The 20,008-nt window shown below is 41.9% G+C and overlaps 1 long non-coding RNA gene across 1 annotated transcript; it reads right to left on the bottom strand.

The window, feature by feature from the left end:
* Nucleotides 1–286: 286 nt before the first annotated feature.
* On the bottom strand, nt 287–9,539 carry LOC140188278 (uncharacterized). Its single transcript, XR_011883251.1, has 3 exons — nt 9,144–9,539; nt 5,117–5,193; nt 287–565 (listed from the first exon to the last, which is right to left on the bottom strand). It is a non-coding gene; the product is annotated as an uncharacterized lncRNA (long non-coding RNA).
* Nucleotides 9,540–20,008: the final 10,469 nt, after the last annotated feature.

Genomic DNA, 20,008 nt, shown 5'->3' with positions numbered 1-20,008 from the left:
CTGCGTGGGACCCAACAGTCACAGACACACAAGTCTGCTTAAATTCACCAGGGAACCTGATCCTGCTCATAGTTAGATCTGAGACAGGTTCCACAGGTTCGTTCAACTGAATGAAGATCTTGCAATTACAAGGAAGAAGGATGAACATCAGAAAAATATTTAAAACTTTAAATGGTTCAGAAACACCTTTGGTATTTTTAAGTGGTGCTTAATTTTTTAAAAATATATTTATTTAATCTTAAATAATTTTTGTATAAATGCCAGGAACATTCATAAAATGGAAGCATTAAGGTAAATTTATTATCAAAATATGTACATACATAAAACATAGGAGTGGGTGCAGTGAAGATGGTGCCAACTGACTGCCTCTTCAAGCTTGTCTGCCTTTGGGAGCTTTGCTGTTGCTTGGTGGGTGGTGGCCGCTGGTGCTTTTTCTCATGATGTGGTTGGGGGGGTGGAGAGGAAAGGTTGATGCTTCCTGCTGCTTGCACAGGGAGGGGGGCTTCGGGTTTCAAACATTTTTCTGTCGTTCATTGTTTTGGAGTTTTCTGTTTCTTGTGGATGTCTGCAAATACAAGTATTTCAGGTTGTATACTGTATACATTCTCTGATAATAAATGGTACAATTTGAACGTAGAACAGGAGCAGGCCCTACAGCCCACAGTGTTGTGCCAATCCAGCTGAAAAATAAATTTTAAAAAACAAAAGCTAATCTCCCCTACCTACACAATATCCATATCCCTTCATCTTCCTCATATTCACGTGCCTATCTAAATGTCTCTTAAAAGCCTCTAATCTATTTGCCTCTACCACCATACCAGGCAGGGCATTCCAGGCATCCACCACTCTATGAGTAAAAAAACTTACCACTCACATCCCCTTTGAACCTATCCCCTTACACCTTCAATTCATGCCCTTTGGTATTAGACATTTCTTTCCTGGGAAAAAGATACTCCCTGTCTACTCTATGTCACTACATGAATTTATGAAATCTATGCATAAACAAAGACTTACATCTGCATCGGCAAATGGCAAACACTGTGGTGTGGCAAAGGATGTCCTACACTCACACAGTGGCATTGCTGCCTTAAGGTATAACAGCAGGAAAATGGGCAACCCAAGTCCAAAAACCCTCCAACCTGATGGCATGAACATTGACTTCTCTAACTTCTGCTAATGCCCCACCTGCCCCTTGTACCCCATCCGTTATTTATTTATATACACACATTCTCTCTCTCTCTCTCTCTCCTTTTTCTCCCTCTGTCCCTCTGACTATACCCCTTGCCCATCCTCTGGGTCCCCCCCCCCCGTCTTTCTCCCCGGACCTCCTGTCCCATGATCCTCTCATATCCCTTTTGCCAATCACCTGTCCAGCTCTTGGCTCCATCCCTCTCCCTCCTGTCTTCTCCTATCATTTTGGATCTTCTCCTCCCCCTCCCACTTTCAAATCCCTTACTCATTCTTCCTTCAGTTAGTCCTGATGGAGGGTCTCAGCCTGAAACGTCGACTGTACCTCTTCCTAGAGATGCTGCCTGGCCTGCTGCGTTCATCAGCAACTTTGATGTGTGTTGCTTGAATTTCCAGCATCTGCAGAATTCCTGTTGTTTGCAACACAAATATAAACTAGATGGGCACACCTTCTAAACCCAATAGCATGAATGGCAGCAATGCTTCACTACCAGACGAGTTCAATGCCTTTTATGCCCGCTATGAAGGGGAGAATATAACTACAGCTGTGAAGATCCCTGCTGCACCCAGTGACCCTGTAATCTCTGTCTCAGAGGCTGATGTCAGGCTGTCTTTCTGGAGTGTGAATCCCCGCCAGGCAGCAGGCCCTGATGGAGTACTTGGTAAGGCTCTGGAAACTTGTGCCAAAACAACTGGCGGGTGTATTCAAGGACATTTTCAAACTTTCACTGCTATGGTCAGAAGTTCCCACCTGCTTCAAAAAGGCAACTCTTATTCCAGTGTCCAAGAACACTAGTGTGAGCTGCCTTATTGACTACTGTGCAGCAGCACTTATATCTACAATAATGAAATGCTTTGAGAGGTTGGTTGTGGCTAGAATCAACTCCTGCCTCAGCAAAGACCTGGAGTAATTCAATTTGGCTACAGCAGATGCAATCTCAATTGCTCTCCACACAGCCTTATATCACCTGGACAATATAAACACCTATGTCAGGATGCTGTTCATTGACCATAGCTCAGCATTTAACCCATCATTCCTACAGCCTTGATGAATATGCTAAAGAACCTGGGCCTTTGTACCTCTCTCTGCAAATGGATCATCAACTTCCTAACTGGAAGACCACAATCTGTGTGGAATGCTAATAATATCTCCACCTCACTGACAACCAACACTGACGCACCTCAAGGATGTGTGCTTAGCCCACTGCTCTACTCTGTCTATACCCATGACTGTGTGGCCAGGCACAGCTCAAATGCCAACTATAAATTTGCTGATGATACAACCATTGCTGGCAGAATCTCAGATGGAGATGAGAGGACGTGTAGGAGCGAGATACACCGACTAGTGGAGTGGTGTCGGACCAACAACCTTGCACTCAGCGTCAGTAGGATTAAAGAGCTGATTGTGGACTTAAGAAAGAGTAGAACAAGGGAACCCACGCCAATCATAGAGGGAACAGAGTGGAGGGAGTGAGAAATTTCAAGTTCCTGGGTGTTAAGAACTCTGAGGATCTAACTGGTCCCAACATATCAATGCAGCTATAAAGAAGGCAAGACAGTGGCTATATTTCATTAGGAGTTTGAGGAGATTTGGTCTGACACCTAAAACAATCAAAAACCTCTACAGGTGTACCATGGAGAGCATTTGAGCAGGTTGCATCGCTGTCTGGTGTGGGGTATGGGAGGGAGGGCAGTGCTACTGCTCACAGCAAAAGAAGCTACAGAAAGCTGTAAAATTAGTAAGCCCCATCTTGGGTACTAGCCTCCATAGTATCCAAGGCATCTCCAAGGAGCAGTGCCTCAGAAAGGTGGAATCCATTATTAAGGAGCCCCATCACCAAGGACATGCCCACTTCTTATTGTTACGAACAGAAAGGAGGTACAGAAGCCTGAAGGCACATATTCAGCAATTCAGGAACAGACTCTTCCTTTCTGCTATCCAATTCCTAAATGGCCATTGAACCCACGAACATTGCCTCACATTTTTTATTATTTCTTTTCTTGCACTATTTTTAATGTAACTATTTAAGATACATATACATACTTCCTGAAATTGATTTACATTTTTTCTATATTATCATGTATTGCACTGGACTGCTGCCGCTAAGTTAACAAATTTCATGATATATGCTGATGATATTAAACCTGATTCTGATTCTGATTCTAAATTCCAAACTCAGTCCAGAAGAGATTCACAAGGTTAAATCCTAGGATGAGTGGCTGGATCTATCATGAACAGCTATAGAGGTTGGAAAACAAGTAACACTGCAGATGCTGGAACCTGAAGCAGAAGCTAAAATGTTGGGAAAACTTGACCAATCAAACAGTATCTGTGCAAAGATAATAAGACTGATGCTCAGGGTAAATAATGGAGATTGGAAAGTTTGAGAAGTTGCAGAACCTGGGCCTCTGTACCTCCCTCTGTAATTGGATCCTCGACTTCCTAACCAGAAGACCACAATCTGTGTGGATTGGTGATAATATATCCTCTTCGCTGACGATCAACACTGGGCACACCTCAGGGGTGTGTGCTTAGCCCACTGCTGTACTCTCTATATACACATGACTGTGTGGCTAGGCATAGCTCAAATACCATCTACAAATTTGCTGACGATACAACCATTGTTAGTAGAATCTCAGGTGGTGACAAGAGGGCGTACAGGAGTGAGATATGCCAACTAGTGGAATGGTGCCGCAGCGACAACCTGGCACTCAACGTCAGTAAGACGAAAGAGCTGATTGTGGACTTCAAGAAGGGTAAGACGAAGGAACACATACCAATCCTCCTAGAGGGATCAGAAGTGGAGAGAGTGAGCAGCTTCAATTTCCTGGGTGTCAAGATCTCTGAGGATCTAACCTGGTCCCAACATATTGATGAAGTCATAAAGAAGGCAAGACAGTGGTTATACCTTATTAGGAGTTTGAAGAGATTTGGCATGTCAACAAGTACACTCAAAACCTTCTATAGTTGTACTGTGGTAGCATTCTGACAGGCTGCATCACTGTCTGGTGTGGAGCGACTGCTGCACTGGACTGAAAGAAGCTGCAGAAGGTTGTAAATCTAGTCAGCTCCATCTTGGGTACTAGCCTACAAAGTACCCAGGACATCTTTAGGAAGCGGAGTCTCAGAAACGCAGCGTCCATTATTAAAGACCTCCAGCACCCAGGGCATGCACTTTTCTCACTGTTACCATCAGGTAGGAGATACAGAAGCCTGAAGACACACACTCAGTGATTCAGGAACAGCTTCTTCCCCTCTGCCATCCAATTCCTAAATGGACTTTGAAGCTTTGGACACTACCTCACATTTTTAATATATAGTATTTCTGTTTTTGCACATTTTTTAATAATCTATTCAATATATGTAATTGATTTACTTGTTTATTTATTATTATGTTTTACTTTATTTATTATTTTTTTCTCTCTCTGCTAGATTATGTATTGCATTGAACTGCTGCTGCTAAGTTAACAAATTTCACGTCACATGTTGGTGATAATAAACCTGATTCTGATTCTGGCTGGGTGCTGAGAAGGGAAGAAGAGAGAAAGTGCAGAACACCCAGGTCTGAGGAAGGATGATTGACCCAAAACATCAACTATTTTCTCTTTCCACAAATATCACTTGAATGGCTGAGTTCTTCCAACATTTCTGGGTTTTTTTTGTAACTAAAGCAGCTGGATCTGTGTTCTTTGGATTTGACTCAGCAGCATAGCTGTGTGAAGCTCTCAAAGAGAATGCACAGGAGTGTCTCTGACTCCGATTATTGAACATTAACTTTGTCACCAAGTGGTAGGAAAGCTGATATTCTTCCCGAGCTTTTATGCTACTGTTGAAAGCACAACAGTCGAAATCCAAGCCAAGCAAGAAGCTAATGAAATCCCAATGGTTGACCATGTTGGATTTATGTTCAATGATGCATCTACTAACCTTAGAAAAGTCAGGTCTGACTCAAGCTTCTCAGATGAATACATTTATCCATCTTATGGCATTCCTCTGTCAATTTACTGCAAACAGAAAGACAAAGATGGATCAGGATAGTAACAGGAATTAACATCTGAAAAACTGTCAACACATATTACCAGTTTTATTTTGACAAGTCTGTAAAACCAAAGCAAGAACTAGATAAATTTTAAGCCTTTGACTGCTGAGAGTATTCTCTTAATGATCCACTCCAACTCCAGCAGAAGTTCCTTGGAAAAGCCATAAACGTTATTCACATCATCACTGCAGGATTTCTGCAGACCAGACAAAATGATGTCCTTGACGTAGTTTACTTTTTTTTTCAGGATCAATATCACTGACGTACGTCATGAAATTTGTTGTTCTGTGGCAGCAGTGCAGTGCAATACATAAACAATGCTATAAATTACAATAAGAAATATATATATTCTATATAAAATATGATTTAAATAACTAGTATAAAAAGAGCACAAGTAGTGAGGTACTGCTCATGAATTGGTTCATTGTCCGTTCAGAAATCTGATGGCAGAGGGGAAGAAGAGGTTTTCAAAATGTGCCGTCTGGGTCTTTAGGCTCCTGTGCTTCCTCTCCGCTGGTAATAATACGAAGAAAGTACATCCAGTGTAATAGGTGTCCTTAATGGTGGATGCTGCCTTTTAGAGTCATCACCTCTTACTTTTAACTCTAATCTTCTTTATTTCTGATTTTATTGCAAAAGGTCGGGGTGCGTGATGGCATTAAGTCTTGAAAAAAATGTTAAGACTTTCTGGGTCAACAGGATTCATTCTGACGCTGTAAAAGAGGCATCAGATTAGTCCAATATCTCTACCTAGTTTAAGGCTAGAACTGGATTTGCTCTGAATCTATGGCTTTATGGTTGGACCGGAGGGAGAGAGGCACGTCCATTTTCATCGGCAGCTCTGCTGGTGCACCACTGAAAGGGAGGAAGTTAGAATGGCAGTCTTCCACGGGGACTATGAGCTCTCACACTTCACTTGCTCCTGAGAACTGAGTCAACACTGGTCAAATATTCCTGTTTGAGAGTAATGAGGGAGAAAGGAATGTGTTAAAAATGAGCTTCCATCCTATTAGTCAATAGTGTCTGAACAGTGAGGAAAGCAAAACCCATAAGGCATGAATGAGATGCTGATTAATGAGTTGAAATGCTAAAATCCTTTTGCTATTAATCAGCCAATAAATTGATTAAGTCATTACATCCTTCATTTTCACAGTTCCAATCTAATTGAGTTGTAAGGAATAATGGCTTTATTTTGAAACAAATTCATTAGATTGTTTATAACATTGTTGATTATACATTGGCCATTGACGGTCCCTTGAAAATAATAAATATGCAAAGCAAATGAAATCTAATTTTTAGCTTGTATGATTATCACTCTTTAGTTGCATCAGTTTGGTTTATGACTTGTATGTTCAGCAGGAGGTCCATCAGAATTTATTTTTATGTTGTGCAAGTTGATGCTTTTCTCTCAGCTCCGCTGTCATTCTTCACAATTTCTGCTCTACATGCACTACCAAGACAGATGAATGCATTATGCCTCATATTTTCTGATACAGATGACAAGGGTAACCACACTCCACCAGCTCCACTTCATAGTCTATGCCCAGAACAGCCCACAATGAGCTCCGGCCCAATCCCTACCACCATAATGCTGGTAGGTTCCACTATTTCACTATAAGGTGTGGCTAAGCCACACTCAGGTTGGAGGAACAACACCTTATATTCCGTCTGGGTAGCCTCCAACCTGATGGCATGAACATTGACTTCTCTAACTTCCGCTAATGCCCCACCTCCCCCAAATACCCCGTCCGTTATTTATTTATATACACACATTCTTTCTCTAACTCTCCTTTTTCTCCCTCTGTCCCTCTGACTATACCCTTTGCCCATCCTCTGGTTTCCCCCCGTCCCCCCTTTCCTTCTCCCTGGGCCTCCTGTCCCATGATCCTCTCATATCCCCTTTGCCAATCACCTGTCCAGCTCTTGGCTCCATCCCTCCCCCTCCTGTCTTCTCCTATCATTTTGGATCTCCCCCTCCCCCTCCCACTTTCAAATCTCTTACTAGCTCTTCCTTCAGTTAGTCCTGACGAAGGGTCTCGGCCCGAAACGTCGACTGTACCTCTTCCTAGAGATGCTGCCTGGCCTGCTGCACTCACCAGCAACTTTGATGTGTGTTGCTTGAATTTCCAGCATCTGCGGAATTCCTCGTGTTTAGGTTCCACTATTTGTTAGTCCCCTTGTCATGCTTAGCCACAAGGAGACACTTGGTAAAATGAAGTGTAGGAATACAATTAGCTTTTATACCTTTGTTGACAACAGTCAGCTCTAACTTGCCAGGATTTTCAACACCAACCGCGCCCCCCCCACCACCACCGCCCCGCCACCCCGATGTCTTGTCTGCTGTCAAGGCATTGATGAACCAGAAACTCTTCAAGTTTGACATCAGCTTAACCTGCACAGTTCGCTCCAAGGAAAAGAGTGATACTCTGTCAGTCAGTCAGGAACATTTTATATTTTTATATTCATTAGAACATCATTAAGTAACCTGTATGCATGTGCTGTTATATGCTCCATATCCTGACTGCATATCTTTCCTCAAATGGCTGCTTGATGAATTGTTTTATTATTGACGTGCGAGAAAAAGAACAAATCATGCAAGCAGCAAAAAGCGAACAAATAACACACAAAACATTAAAACTTCAAAACGTAAAGTCCCCAGAAGTGAGCCCACAGCCACGACCTGCCAAGGCAAGTAAAGTCAGAACAGGAGATTGGAGGGAAGTATAGGGGTAACATCAGTGGTAGTTCTTTTTTACAGAGTGAACTATGCTGGTCAGAGTAGTGGTAGAGACAGAAGCATTACAGACATTTGATGCTTGGCTAGGCACATGGATGAAATAAAAACGGAGGGCAGTGTGGGAGGGAAGCATTAGATTGACCTTGGAGTAGGTTAAAGGTTTGAAGAGACTGTATTGTAGTCTTCTGTGCACCATGTTCTATGAATACAATGTTGCAGTTGCGGAGAAAGTACAGCATATATGAACAAATAAAGTCCAGATGCCACAATGAGGCAGATTTAGAGATCAAGAGTTCATCTTTCGTCTTATAACAGAAGGATGGATGTTTCTTTTAGCCAAGAAGTACAAGTTTTCAAGCAACACACATAAAAGTTGCTGGTGAACGCAGCAGGCCAGGCAGCATCTCTAGGAAGAGGTACAGTCGACGTTTTGGGCTGAGACCCTTCGTCAGGACTATTGTGATAGTTGTCATTAACATGGTAGGCTGAGGGGCCTGTATGCCTCTATGACTCCAAATGCTTATGCAAGCTCAGTACTCTGTGACCTTTGATGCTCAGTTGACCTTACCGTAAAACTTCATGTATTTTCCAATAATAAGAAGCCCTATCGATGTCTTCATCAGCTTCTTTGAAGCTTACGCCCACTGCTGATACCCTCTTCCTTTTCTCTAAGAGTTTCCAGAATTATTCTATAATGTTGTTACCCAAGTTACCATGACAAACTCTCAAACTCCAGCCTAAGTAAGCACCAATCTCTCTGAAGTTCAGCAGCCTGCATGCTAACACACATCAGGCTGTTTTCTTCTTTAATCTAAATTGCTACATTGTATGACCTCTCAAATTTTCTATTAGTGGAAATATTGCCTTTGACTCTACGTTAACCCTGCCAAGAGTTGTGGTGCAGACCAGGCACTAGCACATATTGTGAACAAGCGCCAGCTGAACATTCATCAGGGCATTGTGACCTTCACCTGATCATCAAAAACACTGTTGCTTCGCTTGTAATATATGAAAATGCTAAATAAACAAAGACCATTTTAGTAACTATTTGAAGATAGAACAACACACACAAAATGCTGGAGGATCTCAGCAGGCCAGGCAGCATCTATGGAAAAAATGTACAGACACCCCCCACCAAGTGCTTCTCTCTCCCGCGCCCCCCCCCCAACCCCACTCACCTTTTAAATCTAGTCCTCAGGCTGTTTTTTCCATTCCTGCTGAAGGGTTTCGGTCCAATACGTTGACTGTACTTTTTTCCATAGATGCTGCCTGACCTGCTGACTTCCTTCAGTACCTTGCGCGTGTTGCTCAGATTTCCAGCATCTGCTGTTTTTCTCTTGGTTGTGATGACAGAACAGTTCAGGCCCTTCAGCCTACAATGTTGTGTCGACTTTATAATCTACTCTAACCCTTCCCCCCTACATAAACCTCCATTTTTCTAACACCTATGTGCCTGATATTGTTAAGTACCTCTAATGTATATGCCTTTACTACCACCACTGGCCGGGGTGAAATTTAAGTATTTTTGTTCATAATACTCTGGAAAAATACCCTCAGGTAATAGCTGACTTGCCTTCGTACACAAAGGCAGAAAAGAAAGAGGGAAAGTCCACATCACTAAACCCACAACTATCCTCTTTAATGATTTATTTCTTTGTATGTCTAATTAGCTGTTTTTTTCTTCAAGCTCAGCATTAAATATCCCTTGGCAATGTTAAAAGTCATGAATATTCCAGTCTAAATTGTTCTATTGTTGATCTGAAACTATCAGAGATACAAAGGCCAAAAAGAGTTCCTAGACTGTCAGTTTAAGGGCAAGTAAAATACTCCTTTTATTCAATTAGGACTTTTATTATTTTCTGCTCTCAGAAAATGCTTGTGGCTATTATAAGTAGGTGGATTTGTGGTTGCTGCTTTCAGTGGTCAGGTTACTGTTTGGTCTATTTATAAATCACGTTGACGTGCTGAAGCTCAAACCATAGGCGAACAGGATGTTTATTCTACTAAAGTTAAGGAAGAGCCGGGGAATGCATGTGATATAAACATCAAACAAAGGTTTTCAGTTTAATTCCCAGACACTTTGTGTAGGCTGAAGAGACTAGGTTAGTTGGGCGTTTGATTGCTTTCCAATTAATTTCCAATTAACTTTGCAGGGCTTGCTCCTGCATGTACTGTTCTTAATTCTGTGCTCACATTCTAAATTATCTAACTACTGGCAAGATAAAGGCACATTCTGGTTTATATGGGAAAGTTTCTGTCTATGGAAACAGTCTAGGATGCTGTAATGTCCGGCTTTTTTCTGTAAACTCATTGTTGAGGAACTGGACAAACTCAGGGGCTGCAAGGGGCATGGCTCCAAAAGCCAAACACTGCAGATGCAGGAGGAAACACAAGGGATTCTGCAGATGCTGGAAATCCAGAGTAACACACACAGAATGTGGGAGGAACTCAGCAGCTCAGGCAGCACCTATGGAAAGGAATAAAGAATCAATGTTTTGGGCTGAGACCTTTCATCAAGACTAGATTCAGATATACTCAGAGGGTCAGGCAGCAAGTATAGAGAGAGAAACAAGAGTTAATGCTGCAGCCTGACAACCATTCAGCATGGCTGCTCATACCAAGAGCTCTCCAAAACTGCTTCAGGAAACGTCAGCAGACAAAACCTTCAACCTAGAGAGCAGTCCAGTCTCCAATAGACTCAAACTTGCAGACATCCGGCCTTTGAATTCCCAACAAGTTCGCTTGCAGTGATATGACATGGAATCAGACTCTTCAACCCTCTGACTTCCCCTTCTATAAAAAAGTAGAAGAAAAGAGCACTTTGGATGCTATATATTGTTAATTAACTTAAATATAGGATGGAATATACAGTTGCTGGCCATTTTGTTATGTACTTCCTGTACCTAATAAATTGACCATTGAATGTATGTTCATGGTCTTCTGCTGCTGTAACCCATCCACTTCGAAGTTCGGCATCTTGTGCACTCAGAGATGCTCCTCTGCACACCGCTGATGTAATGTGTGTTTATCTGAGTTACTACCACCTTCCTGTCAGCTTGAGCATGTTTGGCCATTCTCCTCTGACCCCTCTCATTAACAAGGTGCTTTTACTCACAGAACTGCTGCTCACTGGAGGGGTTTTGTTTCTTGCACCATTCTCTGTAAATTCTAGAGGCTGTTGTGAGTGAAAATCCAAGGAATTCAGTTTCTAAGATACTCAAACCACCCTGTCTGGCACCAACAATTATTCCATGGTCAAAGTCATTTAGATTACATTTCTACCCCATTCTGATGTTTGGCCTGAACAACAACTGAACTTCTTGACCATGTCTGTGTTCTTTTATGTACTGAGTTGCTGCCACATGATTGGCTGATTAGATTAGATTAGATTATGAAAACACTCAGTCTTCTTTTGTTGTCATTTAGAAATACATACATGCATTAAGAAATGATACAATGTTTCTCCGGAGTGATAGCACAGAAAACAGGACAAACCAAAGACTAACACTGACAGAACCACATAATTATAACATATAGTTACAGCAGTGCAAAGCAATACCATAACTTGGTGAAGAACGAACCATGGGCACAGTAAAAAAAAAGCCTCAAAAGTCCCCAAGTCAATCAACTCCTGAGCCCCCGGTAGCAAGCGGCAAAAGGGAGAAACTCCCTACCATAAACCTCCAGGCACCGTCAACTTGCCAATGCCTTGGAAGCAGCCGACCACAGCCGACACTGAATCCACCCGTCCGAAAATTTTGAGCCTCCGACCAGCCCCTCCGATACAGCCTCCCGAGCGCCATCCTCTGCCGAGCGCCTTCGACTTTGCCCCGGCCGCTGAAACAAGCAAAGCCAAGGATTTCGGGGCCTTCTGCTCCAGAGATTCCGGTTACCACACAGTAGCAACGGCAGCGAAGCGGGCATTTCAGAAGTTTTCCAGATGTTCCTCCGTTCTCTCACATCCGTCTCCATCAAATCAGAATTGTGCACGGTCCCCTACTTGATAGATAACAGACATCACCAATGAAGTGGCTGCGCGCACTGCCGTCGTGCCGCCATCTTCTCCTCCTCGTTAGATGGTGGTTAGCACAACGCTTTACAGTACAGACAACCTTGGTTCAAGTCCTGCTGCTGCCTGCAAGGAATTTGTACGTTTTCCCCGTGATCGAATGGGTTTCCTCCCACAGTCCAAAAATGTACCGGTTGGTAAATTGTCCTGTGATTAAACTCAGATTAAATCAGGGGATTGCTAAGTAGTACAGCTCAAAGGATTGGAAGGGCCTATTCCACAGTGTATCTGAATGGAAAAAGTAAATAAATAAATGTTTGCTTATGAACGGGTGTACAGGTGTACCTAATAAAGTGGCCACTGAGTCTAAGTTACACCTTCATTCTTTTAATAGGTAAGAGCAAAATCCCCTATTCTACTTATACATTACAAAAAAATAAGAAACCATAATATTTTATAGCAACATTCACAATTTCACATTTGAGTAACTTGCTCAGGAATCTATGGCATTGTAATTCCTTTCTGTAAACTACAGTATATCATGACATTGTCAGTTTAATTACCAAATTTTGGTGTTATGACTATTATTGCCTATACCTAGTTGACTCTACTTAGCACCTATCTTACAAAATTGCACACCATGATCAAACACCAATCATGATATTATGTGCACTGTAGTATTTGCAGATGAAAGACAAATAAAAGGATTTATCGATACTTTTATTGATCACGCATGCAAAGATTCTGAAACACCAAAGCTTTCATTGATTACGTTGTTTTAAGCGTGAAAAATAATTCAACTGATATCCCACTTGAACCTGACATTATGCTTCATTTTGAAGTCAGAACTGCTTCTTACAAACATTCCATTCGCTAAGGCATCACACAGTTTTCACTGGAGACTTCTGGCTGCTGTATAAACAAAAACATGGTATTTATTATAAGCAAGCCACAAAATTATTTCCCAGTATGAAGGCAAGCCTTGAATCTTTGCAGGACGGACAGTTAATTATGTTTGCAAAAACAGTAACTCACACTTATCACTGGATCAAAAGACTTTGGGTTCAAGTTCAGCTGGCATTATTGTAACACGTACACTGACAAACCATAGCACCAAGAGGTGCTTCATGTCTAAACCTGCAGATGGATACAGGTGACTCTATACATAGTCATAGTCATACTTTACTGATCCCGGGGGAAATTGGTTTTCGTTACAGTTGCACCATAAATAATAAATAGTGATAAAACCATAAATAGTTAAATAGTAATATGGTATTATAATATAGTACTAAAATATAGTACTATATATATATATATATATATATAAAATAATATAGTACTACTAACCAAAGACCAGTGAAATTCTTCTAGGAGTTTTGAACACTGTTTATCCGTCTTAAATGAGGTTACTTGGGGGAGTTGGAGGCCTGGTGTCTGTGAGTCCGCAAGTCCACGAGTCAACTGGAGGCTTGAGGCCTACAGGTGGCCTCTCCTGGAGCTGGAGGACTGTCTGTGTGTGTGAGTGGGTGGTGGATGGGAGGGAGGAAAGGGGCTCGTTTTGCTGTTGTTGCTCTGTTGCTCTGCTGAACATTGAGGGCATGCTGTGTTGCTGCTGGAATATGCGGCGACACTAGCCCACCATATCTTTAGTTTGTGATGCATGTTTATACAAATGACTCAGTTCACTGTATGTTTCGATGTCCGTGTGGTAAAGAAATTCATCTGTATCTGGTCAATATTCCATTGTTCTTTGCAGATGTGGGATGCATGGAAATTGGCAGATATGCCTCCTGCATTTCAACAGTGATTTCATTTTACTGGGTGTAATATATTCTAGCATGCCCTGAAGATTCTGAGATATTATAAATCAATTTTCCTACAAGTGAACATTTTTTCAAGAAAACTTTGAGAACATCCTTGAAGCTTTCTGGTAATTTCTTGCTGCAGCTGTGTATGGAGTTTGGTGTAGGTCAAGCAATGGCAGCCTCATGGGCTGGATCTGTTTGCAAACCTCAATACTGGATATGTTGGCCTGGAGGGGGCACTGATATCAGATTATCTCTGACAGTGGATTGGGAAGACTTTGTGAAGGTGGTTATGGTAACAGCTGTCTCATGCCTTGAGGCAGGCCACATCTCTGAAGTGCGCACAGGAGTGGATATCACTGCTTCCTGACAGGTCATAAGCATGGGCTGAGTTTGAGGTTTCAAAGTGAATTAATTATGCTGTGTATTATGTCCACTAATTACCACTCTGATCTCCCAAAAAGATTTGGTGTAATAAGAATCATAGACTCACAGAACACCACAGCCTAGTCCATGTTGAACTATTAATACATCATTCCTATCGACCTGCATCTGGACCATAGTCCTCCATACTCCTCCCATCCACGTACCTATTCAAACTTCTCTTAAATGTTGAAATTGAACCCACATCCACCATCTTGCTGACAGCTTGGTCCACAGTCTCAACACCTTCTAAGTGACAAAGATCTCCTCATGTTCCCTTTAAAAGTTTCACCTTTTACCGTTAACCCATGACCTCTGGTTCTAGTCTCACCCAACCTCAGTGGGAAAAACCTGCTTGCATCTACCCTATCTATACCTCTCATAATTCTGTTTATTTTTTGTGTGCCATACTCTGCCAGAGCCTCAGCGACCACTTTTTTCAAGTGGTTGTCTTGGAGGAAAGATTCTATGAGTGCTCCCCTACGTCCTTCTCACAGCGCAGTTTTTTTTTTAACGAGGCCGAGTTACGAGCTCCACACTCAACCCAGCACGGATGGAAAGCGTGCCTGGGAGCGGCCCGACTGGATTCAAACTCGGGAGCCTTCGCTCCAGAGTCTGGCGCTGATGTCACTGCACCATCAGCTGGCCGGTATAATTCTGTATACCTCTACCAAATCTCCCCTCATTCTCCCACCTTCTAGGGAATAAAGCCCTAACCTATTAAAACCCATCACTATAACTCAGGTCCTCAAGTCCTGGCACCATCCTTGTAAATTTTCTCTGCGCTCTTTCAATCTTATTGATATATTTACTGTAAGTTCCCTAGGGGAAGTAAATACAGTCTTTCAAACTAGACCTCACCAACATCTTATACAACTTCAGCATAACTTCCCAACTCCTATACTAATAGACCAAAATATTGATGGGGGTAATTCTCTGGAACCTATGTGCTAAAATTGGACCTCAGTGGTTCCAGCCAGGACCTGAATACAGAGCTCACACTTACTTTGTTACTGCCATTTGGCAGAGTGACTACACACAGAACTCTCCCTAAGATGATTAGAGCACATTAGTAGCAAAGGCTGTCACAAAGGGAAGCAATTTCTGAAATACTCAAACCACCTGTCTGGCACCAAAAATCATTCCACAGTCAAAGTCACTTAGATCACATTTCTTTCCCATCTGATATTTGGTCTGCACAACAGTGCAAGCTGTACTGAAATTCATGACCATATCTACATGCTTTTATGCATTGAGTTCCTGCCACATGATTGGCTGATTAGCTATTTGCATTAACAAGGAGACAAGAATCTTTTCTGAATGCACTCCATTCCTCCCATGTGAAGAATTGGCTGCTTATGACTTCCAAGTGATAAGCAGTTAAAGCTACTCATTGAGCTGTAGGCTAATCAATGGAGCGGTGATTGCACTGTGTAGGTAAAAAATGATTGTCAAAATATGCTTACAACATGATACCAAATCAGCCACGATCGAATGACAGAGCAGACGCAACGCGCCAAAAAGCCTAATTCTGGTCTTATGTCATGGTCTTCTACCCTCAGGGGAGCTGAGGTGAATTAATTTTCCTATCACTGGCCATTGAAAAGTGAGGCTGAAAGATGTGCAAGGTATTCAGATTACTATCTGAATGGTGTCAAGTTAGGAAAAGGGGAAGTACAACAAGATCTGGGTGTCCTTGTTCATGAGTCACTGAAAGTAAGCATACAGGTACAGCAGGCAGTGAAGAAAGCTATTGACATGTTGGCCTTCATGACAAGGGGAGTTGAGTATAGGAGCAAAGAGGTCCTTCAGCAGCTGTACAGGGCCCTGGTGAGACCATATGTGGAGTATTGTGTACAGTTTTGGTCTCCAAATTTGAGGAAGAACATTCTAGCTATTGAGGGAGTGCAGCGTAGGTTCACGAGGTTAATTCCCGGGATGGCGGGACTGTCATATGATGAAAGATTGGAGCGACTGGGCTTGTATACACTGGAATTTAGAAGGATGAGAGAGGATCTGATTGAAACATAAGATTATTAAGGGATTGGACACGCTACAGGCAGGAAACATGTTCCCGATGTTGGGGGAGTCCAGAACCAGAGGCCACAGTTTAAGAATAAGGGGTAGACCATTTAGAATGGAGTTGAGGAAAAACTTTTTCACACAGAGGGTTGTGGTTCTGTGGAATGCTCTGCCTCAGAAAGCAGTGGAGACCAATTCTCTGGATTCTTTCAAGAAAGAGTTAGATAGAGCTCTTAAGGATAGTGGAGTCAAGGGATATGGGGAGAAGGCAGGTAGAGGGTACTGATTGTAGATGATCAGCCATGATCACAGTGAATGGCAGCGCTGGCTGGAAGGGCTGCATGGCCTACTCCTGTACCTATTGTCTATTGTATTATCGTGACAGACCCTTTAAATTACTGTATGTCTTACTCCCAATGTCTTTTTGGTTATTCTTGAGGTTAAATAAGGAGGATTGTGGAGACTGGGTTTCTCCTGGGAGATATCGCTTCTGTCAGTGGTGGAGAAAAGGCACAATGGTGATTTACACACAATGACATTAGCTGGGCAAGTGTCAGATGCTTGCATGGAAATGGTCAAATTAGTTCTCGGTGATTACAAGTCAACACAGCATTTACACTCAGTGGTTGCTTTATTAGGTACTTCTTGTATCCAATGATGTGGCCACTGAGAATGTGTTCATGGCCCTCTACTGGCATAGCCTATTCACTTTGAAGTTCAAAGTGTTGTTCATTCAGAGATGCTCTTCTGCACACCACTGTTGTAACACATGATTATTTGAGTTACTGTAATCTTCCTGTCAGCTTGAACCAGTTTTGCCATTCTGCTCTGACCTCTCTCATTAACAAGGGTTTTTACCTATAGATTTGCCACTTTTGTTTTTCACAACATTCCCTGTAAACTCTAGAGACATTGGTGCATTAAAATCCTAGGAGATTTGCAATTTCAGAAATACTCAAACCACCCTGTCTGGCACTAACAATCATTCCACAGTCAAAGTCACCTGGATCACATTCCTTTCCCATCTGATATTTGGTCTACACAATAGTGCAAGCTGTACTGAACTTCATGACCATGTCTACATGCTTTTATGCATTGAGTTCCTGCCACAAGATTGACTAATTAGCTATTTGCATTAACAAGCAGGTGTACAGATGTACCAAATAACGTGGCCACTGAATATAGGTGCCAATTGTTAATAACAAAATTATGCCAATGGATCCTATTTCTAGGCTTTTGTTTTTGTAATCTATTCTAACAGTATTTATCTGTCTTTGCAACAGAGATGGTTTTACCATGGACAGGTTAGACCAAAAGGCCTACTAATTCTAAGTAGGTGACGGGGTGGAGATACGTCTCTACCAAAGGAAGTGTAAGGCGCTCCTTTCCTTCCCCTTACAGGTCACCCTTAGGCAAGATGTAGTTCCTGCTTAACCCCCCTAATTGTGGTCACATGAGATCACATCTGTAGAAAAAAACAGCCAAGAACATAATCGCCAACATCATATGGCATGGCACGTAATGATGATGACAGTTCTAAGAATATATTTCCACGTTTTCAGTCCATGGCAGACTGGTTGAAGCTTGTCAATAATTAACAGATCAAATTCTACACTGTACTTTCTACCCTTCTGTGCTAATTGCTCCTATCTTGCTGGGCCTCTTATTTACACAGAGCAAGCCCATGGTTCTACATGCCAAGTGCTTCAATCCAATGTGACAGAAGGCCCTACATTTTCCAGCGCACATCTGTACTGAGTCCAGACACCACTGTTCTAATTCGCTGCTCAAAATACTTTACCTGCTGAAACTTGCCGACAAGTCAGCAGAGGAAACGTTCAGCGAAGAAGGATTCCTTTCCTTAATTACATCGCCGAAGCTTAAGAAACAGAAATGGATGCGTGGTTTACAATCCACTTTGAAGGATACTCACTTCGACAAGGCAATGCTCCCTCAAGCATGACAAACAAGAGCCAGGTTAGATTATGCACTTCAACCCTGTTGTGGCTCAGACCGAACAATGTTTTGACTTGGAGACAAAAGTCATTTCCATCTGCAAGCCAAGCTCAGGCTCGAGTGCTTTGAGTCTCAGCTGTTGCCTTGACAATCATAAGTATAAATTCCATCTCTGTCTGACACTCAGACTTTCTTGGCTTTATGGAGCTCGTTTAGCAGGTTACTAAAAATTAAACATAGGACAGGCTCCACTTGTGGAGGATTACTGGGACTGCTGCAATTTAATATAAAGATTGAATGGCAAATGAAAGTGAGTAAATCAGGCTGGAACAGCAATCTTTCTACTTCAATTATGCTGAATAAGTACTAAAATAAAATAGGAGAGGATCAAAAACATGATTTTGGAAGCATTTCTTTAATACAATCCAGATTCCTATTGTTGAATCTTCCACAGATAATTTCATATTTTCATGTGTGATGATCTAAGATGGAACTTAGTGAGAAAAAAAATTAAAGATTATCTTTATTTCTCACATATACATTGAAACATATGGTGAAATGTGACATTTGTGTCAAATCAAATTGTCAAGGATTGTGCTGGACAGTTCACAAGTGGTGCCACACTTCCATCACCAACATAGCATGCCCACAGCTCACTAACCGTAACCTTACATTTTTGGAATGTCGAAGGCAGCCCAAAGGGTCCCTGATCTTGCAGCTGGCACTGTAAAGAGGTGTGGGCACGTATGACATAAAATACCAGAAAATATTCAGGAGAGGAGCGGGATCAGAGGGGAGACGGACAGAGTTAATGACAGTCAAAAGCAGTGTGCTTTTTCAGATGTGAGTGCTGCTGGAAAACCAGTATTTATTTCCTATTCCCTATTTGCCCTTGAAACGGTGATGGTGAGTTACATTCGTAAATCATTACAGACCTACTGGTGAGAACACTTCCTGGGTGCTATTGGGAAAGGAATTCCAAGATGTAGACTAGTGATGAAAATGTTATCGAGCCATACAGCCTAAAAACAGACCATTCACCCAACCACAGCCATGCAATTTCATCTAGGTACTTTTAAAATATATTGTCAGTGACTCTGCTTCCACCACTCTTCTACAGAAACATACTCCAACTACTAACCATTGAAGAAAGTCCCCTTCAGGTTCCCCCTAAATCTTTTATCCCTTACCCAAAATGTATGTCCTGGAACTTCATTCACATCAATAAGTTCAAAGTAAATTTATTATCAAAGTACATATATGTCACCATATACAACCCTGAGATTCATTTTCTTGCAACGTACTCAATAAATCCATAATAGAATAATAGAATCAATGAAAGACAGCGCCGACTTAGGCATTCAAGTTGTGTGCAAAAGACAACAAACTGTGCAAATGCAGAAAGAAAGAATAATAATAAATAAATAAAACAATAAATATCAAGGACATGAGATAAAGAGCCTCTGAAAGTGAGTTCGTAGGTTGTGAGAACATTTCAATGAGTGAAGTTACCCCCTTTGGCTCAGGAGCCTGATGGTCAAAGGCTCTTGAACCAAAGGAGATAACTTTCCCTCATTCCATCCTACCTGTATCCCTCATAATTTTATATTCCTCAATCATTTATTTTGCTTGACCTACTCAGCTTCAGGGAAAACAAATAGCCTCTGCAGTTTCTCCTCATAAATAAAATGCTCCATCCTAGACAACATCCTGGTGAATCTCTGCACCCTCTCCAATATTACCACCTTTTCTGTAGTGTGGTGACCAAAACTGCATACAAAACTGAGGTCTGACCAACGTAGTCCTGTATAAAGTTGGAGCCAAAGGT

The sequence above is a fragment of the Mobula birostris genome, chromosome 26 (assembly GCF_030028105.1).
Source record: "Mobula birostris isolate sMobBir1 chromosome 26, sMobBir1.hap1, whole genome shotgun sequence".
Taxonomy (NCBI): Eukaryota; Metazoa; Chordata; class Chondrichthyes; order Myliobatiformes; family Myliobatidae; genus Mobula; species Mobula birostris.
The sequence above is the reverse complement of the archived record's forward strand: the minus strand, read 5'-3'. Positions and strand labels throughout refer to the sequence as shown.